The following is a 7,574-nucleotide window of genomic DNA, read 5'->3' on the forward strand; positions in this document are numbered from 1 at the left end:
TACCGCATCATGGTGTATTCCGCGAGCACGCTGCAACCACGAAGTTAAGAGTGGTGTTCAATGCCTCGGCGACGGCTCCAGATGGCAAGTCGTTGAACGACATGGTTGACCCTGGACCGTCGCTATTGCCGAGTCTCGCCGGTATGCTATTAAGGTTCCGTGAATATAAGAGAGCGCTGCAAGCGGACATCCGCAAGGCTTTCTTCATGGTCGCGGTTAATCCCGAAGACCGTCCGGACCTGCGTCTCTTGTGCCCGGTCGAAGCGACAGCGATGAACTGTTAGCCTGGAGGCTAACGAAACTGCCATTTGGCGTAAACTGCTCGCCATACATGCTTACTGCGGTGATTCAGCATCACTTGAAGGAGCTACGGGCGTTGTCTGTACCCAAAGAGCGAGATCGTATTGATCTCTTGCTCACGAGTTTCTACGTTGACGATTTGGTCTCTAGTGTCTCAAATGCCTCGGAAGCCAAGGAGATGCAAGAGTTCAGCGTGCGTGTGCTTACAGATGCAGGCATGGAGTTACGCAAGTGGCGAGGCAACGAAATCCCGTTCGATCCAGAGGCCGGAGATAAAGTCCTCGGTCTGAAATGGAAAACCCGTGATGACTTGCTCAGCATAGCAGCGCTAGGAGAGTCCGATAGGCCGTCTGTTTGGACCCAGCGATCCCTCCTCAAGTGTGTTGCGTCAGTGTTTGATCCGCTAGGTCTAGCAGCACCGGTAGTTGTGCCGGGAAAGATACTGCTACAGCAAGCCTGGAAAGTCGGAGGCGACTGGAATGATAAGTTGCTTGATGACATCGCAGCCGCATGTGCGCAATGGTGGGGAGAGTTGGCCGAAGTGATGAGCATTGACATACCACGTTGGATTTGCTGCAATCTTGACACGCCAATTGCGCTTCATGCCTTCGCGGATGCCAGTGAGAAAGCGTTTGGATGTTGTTTGTATGCAGTCGTCAATGGACAGTCGCACTTGGTATTTGCCAAGGCCAAAGTGGCACCCGTGTCTCTGCCCACGTTAGCCCGCCTTGAGTTACAAGCAGTATGTCTAGCGGCTCGCTACGCTGAGTTTGTGGTGAAGGAGCTGCGTGTGACCGTCACGCAAGTCTATGGCTGGACTGACAGTCTCACTACCGTTCATTGGATCAGTAATCCATCGTACAAATGGAAAACATTTGTGGCTAACCGCGTCAGTCAAGTCCAGGAGATATCGAAGAAGGTCGGCATTGTGTGGAACCATTGCCCGGGCCTTCACAACCCAGCAGATTTACCGTCGCGTGGGAGTAGTGCACAGCAGATCCGTAGTCCGTTCTGGAGGGGCGGACCAACCTGGATCACGGAGCCCAATGACTGGCCCACCGCATCCTCAACTGCAGCTACAGATGAGTCCAGTGTAGAAGTACGAGTGTCAGCCACCGCCTGTAGTCGAGAATCTGATAAGGAATGGTGGCTCTGATTCAGTAAATGGTCGAGGGCACAGGGCATGGTGACTCGGATGTTGCAGTGGAAGCACACTGAGCCTCGTGCTGAACTCTATTTTGCAGCAGACAACGTATTGTACCGCATCGTTCAAGCCGCATGTTTCGCTGAGGATCTTGAGCTGATCAAGCAAGGTCAACCAGTGAAGCCTGGGTCGAAGGTGTATCAGCTTGCACCGTTTCTGGATGAGCATGGAGTGCTCAGAACCGGGGGATGACCTCAGCACAGCGAGTTGGCGTATGGAGCCAAGCACCCAGTCCTGTTAGGCAAACATCATCTGACCGAGTTGCTGTTGGAGAAAATGCATGTTGAAAGGATGCACCAAGGTGTAGAAGGAGTCTTGTCGTTCATCCGTCAGAAATTCTGGATTATCGGTGGTCGACGAGCGCTACGCAACATTACTCAGCGATGTGTTACATGCCGCCGCTACAAGGCTAAGGCTGCCTCAGAAGTCTGCCCGCCGCTGCCAGAAGACCGAGTTGTTCACGAGAGGCCGTTCGCAACTACCGGCATCGACTATGCTGGTCCGTTGTACGTGCGCCGTGGTGAGTCATCTCCGAAGGAATGGCTAGCATTGTTTGTGTGTGCCACCACCAGAGCAGTTCACTTGGAGGTGGTCGATAGTTTAAGTACTGAGTCATTCTTGATAGCATTTCGGAAGTTTGTCGCGAGACGTAGTTTGCCGTCTCGGATCAGGGCTGACAACGCTACAACGTTCAAGGCGGCATCTGACAAACTGAGTGTGCCATGGATGTTCAATCCTCCAGCTGCACCATGGCATGGAGGCTTCTATGAGCGAATGGTTAGTACAGTGAGGAGTGCCTTGAAAAAGGTAATGGGAACAGCGTTTCTGAAGGTCCAGGAGCTTGAGACCCTCTTGTATAAGGTTGAAGCAGTGGTGAATAGTCGTCCGCTAACTTATGTGTCTGATAGCCTGGATGAGCCACCAGTAACCCCTGCAATGATGATGGGTAACATCTAGGTGTCGTCAGAGAAGCCAGCAGGTACCCTGGACGCTGCGCAGATGTCATCGAGATTGCGTTACCTCAGTCGGGCACTGAAGCATGTCAAGAATCGTTGGGAGGTGGAGTACCTAAGTCAGCTGAACAAGCACCAACAGACCATGACGCGCCCTTTAGCTGTGGGTGATGTTGTCTTTGTTCTCGATGATACCAAGCGCAAACAGTTCTGGCGTTTGGGACGGATCATCGAGTTATTCCCTGGTCGAGATGGTAAGCGTCGTGTTGCCAAGGTTAAAGGGGCACTCCGGCTTCATTTTCGACGCCGAGTTTTCGATGCCAAGACGAAGGTTGGTGAAAGAGAAGATGCCTCGAACAAGAACGAGTCTCCAGAAGCGATCGAGTCGAGCAGGAAGACGACTTTTGAATTTCGCCGAGCGAGCGCTGATGACGTAATGAGGGATTAGCTTGCCAGTGGAAATGCATCTGCGCACATACATTTCGCATACGTTTTGGCCAATTTTCAATCGAAGAGGAGGTTGTTTTCTATGTTCTCTCAACGTCGTGAGCGATCCCGTCTTCTATATCCTTCCAGGTACCCTGAAGGTCCTCCAGAGGAGAATTTATCTCCAGCAAAGCGTTGTTGATCCGCTAAATTCGTCTTGAGACATATTCACCCAGTGCAGTGCTGATAAATGTAGAATGTTGAATCTGTGATAATTGTCGACGATGGAGAGAGAGGTTGATAGCCGCTGTCGCAGGGAAAGTGAAGCTGCTGGAAGTAACAACGGGGAGTTTGTTAGCATCACATGAGCATCCAGACTTCAAAGCAGCTTGACGGAATCGGGGAGTACTGACTATTTGTCTCCGACTCAGTTTAGTGAATTTTACGACCAGGAATTATTCGATCAGGATCCCTTCTACAAGATATGTAGTACAGGTGATTTCTGAACTTGACGATATGGAGACGGACTAGTAGACCTACCAACAACGTGTACCTGCAGGAGATTCACCCAAGGATATTGCTATCCTCTTCAGTGGCTGTTGTTTTTTAGTAAAAATATGTTCACTTCTCTCAACATACTCGTGCATGGCAGCAAGAAGGTGCGCTATGGAATTCAACGCCACAATCTTCGCCCAGCTGTGGATGAATCACGGTCAAGTCATGGCAGTACACATACTTGAAACAGATGAGAAATTGAAGTTCATTTGTGATGGGAAGTTTGACAGCCCCAGTGACCGAGTCAAGCGTTGTCTTTTGCCGTGGCACAAATTGCTGAAGAATCCGAGATGGTCTTGGAATTATGCACATGGATACTACCAGAAATAATGGTGGCATGAACCATTGTGGAATGGGACAGCTCACGGAGAATACTGGAATAGCTCAAGTATCTCTAGGTGATTGTAAATCCTGTTCTGGCTGATAGCTTCGGCCTGCTGCGCCCGTCCATGTACAATGATGGTAACATGTATTTCTGTTTTCTACATATTTGCTGGCTACTGTACTGTGGTATTGCAGTTGCAGGTCCCTTATATATAGAAATATGTTCAACCCCCCCCCCCCCCCCTCCCCCTCCCACATTATAAATATGAACTAACAATTTCACTGTTGGACTTGCCGGCGGCTACAATATATAGAGAGCAAAGGATTAATTTATAGCAAAGAAAAGGACCAGGGGACTACAAGTTACGCTATAATGTCCACGAACAATTTCACTGTATTTGAAATAATTTTGTTTGATACCCTGAGAACTCTGAAACTTTGCAGCACTGTGGATTATATGTGGATACAACATTTATGGAAGGAAAAGTGGAATATTCTAACACATTGTTCAAATAATTATAGCACTGTTGAGATTGTGAGCACATTCCAATCAGCACTCTACATATTTATAAGCGGTGGCAATCGTTAGGAATAGGTCATGAGTTGTCAGAGTGCTCTAGTATATGAGAGAATGTTTTGTTTGTCTAATCGACGGCTCGTTTGAAGCCAGAGTTGTTTAAACTTGTTTCAGTCGACTTGATTCTAGACCGTAGTCGAAGGAGTACTATGAAGTATACACCAGACGTAGTCCAAAAGGTATCTCGTGAGAATTCTGTCGGTACACATCAGGTATCAGCTTGCACAGATGGCTCCTCTCTGTTTCTTGAAAGCCTGTATAGTTGGACTGTGGCTCCAGCGATTCCCTTCTCAGAGCAGAGACCATACCCAATACGGTCAATGCATATTGGACAGACCTGTGTGCACAACAGAAATAGTGGAGAGAAATCTCTCAGCTCATGAACACATCAGTGAAGTTTGAACTGCCGTTGTTTGTGGCCATCAGTATAAACCTATCGACTATAAGAATAATGTGCAAGAAAAAACTCGACCGTAAAATCCCGCCAGAGCGCCCCGTCTCTCCCATCCGCCCCTCCCTGACTTCTTGTCAGGGACGTGATTGATTGTATCCTCGTATGACTCTGTCGCAGTCTGTGATGCCGTACTGCACTGCAGACGTGTGCTCGACCCCGTTGGAAATGTATGCAACAGTGCCCACCCTCCTGACCAGGGATCGCACAAACCCTGCGTTTTGTCGGATCTGTTCGACTCCTGGCTCTCAGTGACCTTTGGTCGGTGTATGAGATGCACGAACAGTTTTCGTAGGGCGAGTACTTTTTCATGTGGCACTGAATGCGGCAAGTAGGACTCGCCCATCCGCCCCTCCCCACCTGAAGCGTCGAGGAGGTAGGGGCGCTCTGGCGGGATTTTACGGTATAACTACAGCTGGGGCCATGGAATTATAAAGCATCTAACTTAGGGAACTGCCGATTCTGGTCTGAGTTGCGTTCGAGGCCTGGAATTCATGATGGCTATCGTATGTTGCATTGACCAGAGATCATATAAAACTTCCAAAATGCCACATTGAAACACACACCACTTTCGAGTACTTTGGTATCCCCCACCAAATGGGCATTCGTTCCCGGGGTGGCAGGCGTCACCATTCGTTATGCCTGGATCAGATTTCATTGACCCCAACTGTCATGAAGAATCATTAATTTTTACTTTGACTGGATTTCAGTACAAGTTGTAGAACTGCAGAATCAATTTTGTTGTATTTGGGCAACCATTTCTCTACATTTCTCTATTTGGAAACTTAGGATAGAATTTTTTTATAAAATACATGTCCAAATTCCACATCTACCCAAATCGGAATACTTGATCACGTATTCAGTACTAACTTAAACGGAATGTTTAGAAACCGCCAGGGAATAGGAATGTGCTAACGAGAACTCCAGGCCAGGGTACTAGCATACGAACAAAACAAGATAAAAACTCACCAGTATACTTGTAGTAATTCATGTCGGTGTAATATTCACGATAAGCAACGAGGCGCCCTCCGATATGGTCAAGCTGCTTTGAAGTCTGGTTGTTCAGATGATACAAACGGGCTCCCCATTGTTACTTCCAGCAGCTTCACTCTCCCTGGGACAGCGGCTATCAGCCTCTCTCTCTCCATCGTCGACAATTATCACAGATTCAACATTCTACATTTATCAGCACTGAATATGTCTCGAGACGAATTTAGCGGATCAACAACACTTTGCTGGAGATAAATTCTCGTCTGGAGGACCTTCAGGGTACCTGGAAGGGTAAAGAAGACGGGATCACTCACGACGTTGGGAGAACATAGCAAACAACCTCCTCTTCGATTGAAAATTGGCCAAAAAGTGTGTAAAATGTATGTGCGCAGGTGCATTTCCACTGGCAAGCTAATCCCTCATTACGTCATCAGCGCTCGCTCGGCGAAATTCAAAAGTCGTCTTCCTGCTCGACTCGATTGCTTCTGGAGACTCGTTCTTGTTCGAGGGGTCTTCTCTTTCACCTACCTTCGTCTTGGCATCGAAAACTCGGCGTCGAAAATGAAGCCGGAGTGCCCCTTTAAGTTGAGTACCAGTACCCTGTTGAGGCCGATCCAGAGGTTAGTGCCATTAGAAGTATCGTCACAGGACGTGGCTCCTGGGCTTGCCGATGCCGCTCAACCTGCTATCGTCCCTCAGCAGCCAGCGTATGAACCGTCAGCACCGTTACCACCACCACGGCAGCAGGAGATGACGCGTTCTGGGCGCGTAGTCAGAGCCCCGGATCACTTTTGACTTGTGTGCATTGTTGTACGGCGGTGAGAAGCCCTTTGGTGGGGAGAATGTTGCAAACCACCAGTTCTCAATTGGGAAAGGCCTTCGCGCTTATGGCATTGTATTCGTTGCAATGTTGTATTTCGACTCCGCCGTACCGCTGATGTTGCTGCATGGCATACGCTATATGCGCTGTGTGCGTTTTGCTGTATACGCTGTTATGTCCCGTTTTATATGCGTATGTTTGCATGTACGCTGTTTTTTTGCATGCTATAAATAGCTGGTGTTATTAGTGTTCATTGTTAATTATTCGATGAAGTGAAATATACTGTGTAAAGGAAAAGAGTTGTCCTCGTGCCATGTGGTCGTACGATCCTGACAATTTAGAGAATCTTAGAGGGTTCACAACACGGGGCTGTACGGTATTTTTTTGGGCAAGCAGTCCAAAAATTAAAAATATTGTAATTGTCTTCGGTTTGCTCATGATGTTTCTCCAGGTGTCCGCAATACAAATCTAGCCCAGCTGGATTATAAATGCAGTGTTGAAACACAGACGAGCCAATCAAGCAACACGAATAATGACAGCGAGAAAGTCACGGCAGGCTCCCCTGTCGCCTCTGATTCTTACTTCTCCCCACTGGACTTACATTGTTCTACTTGATAAATTTATTCCCGTAGCTATGCAGAAGACGTTACTTCAGTAACGTCTGGCGCTAGCCAGGGTCCACACAGCTTTAATTTGGTGTTTGTTTGTGTGTTTGTTTGTGTCACGCCTGGCGCTATCCGTATCTGACGGCAAAAAAGCATAGGATGTTATAAATTTTTCAATTCTCCTTTTTTCAGGCATATCCTGGGATTCGAACCCGCACTATCCCCCTACATGCATTCCCCCATACACTTCGCATTCATACCCATTCTTCCAAGTTGCTTTACGTTATTATCTTGCGTTTGAAAGCCCTATTTGAATTATAGCAATAAAAACTGCTTTATGGCAGTTTTCTAAAAAAAGTTATTGTGTTC

The 7,574-nt window shown here is 47.9% G+C and overlaps 1 long non-coding RNA gene across 1 annotated transcript; it reads right to left on the reverse strand.

The window, feature by feature from the left end:
• Nucleotides 1-4,073: 4,073 nt before the first annotated feature.
• LOC135824756 (uncharacterized) lies at nucleotides 4,074-5,823 on the reverse strand. Its single transcript, XR_010554940.1, has 2 exons — nucleotides 5,760-5,823; nucleotides 4,074-4,676 (listed from the first exon to the last, which is right to left on the reverse strand). It is a non-coding gene; the product is annotated as an uncharacterized LOC135824756 (long non-coding RNA).
• Nucleotides 5,824-7,574: the final 1,751 nt, after the last annotated feature.

Source organism: Sycon ciliatum, chromosome 9, assembly GCF_964019385.1.
Source record: "Sycon ciliatum chromosome 9, ocSycCili1.1, whole genome shotgun sequence".
Classification (NCBI taxonomy): domain Eukaryota; kingdom Metazoa; phylum Porifera; class Calcarea; order Leucosolenida; family Sycettidae; genus Sycon; species Sycon ciliatum.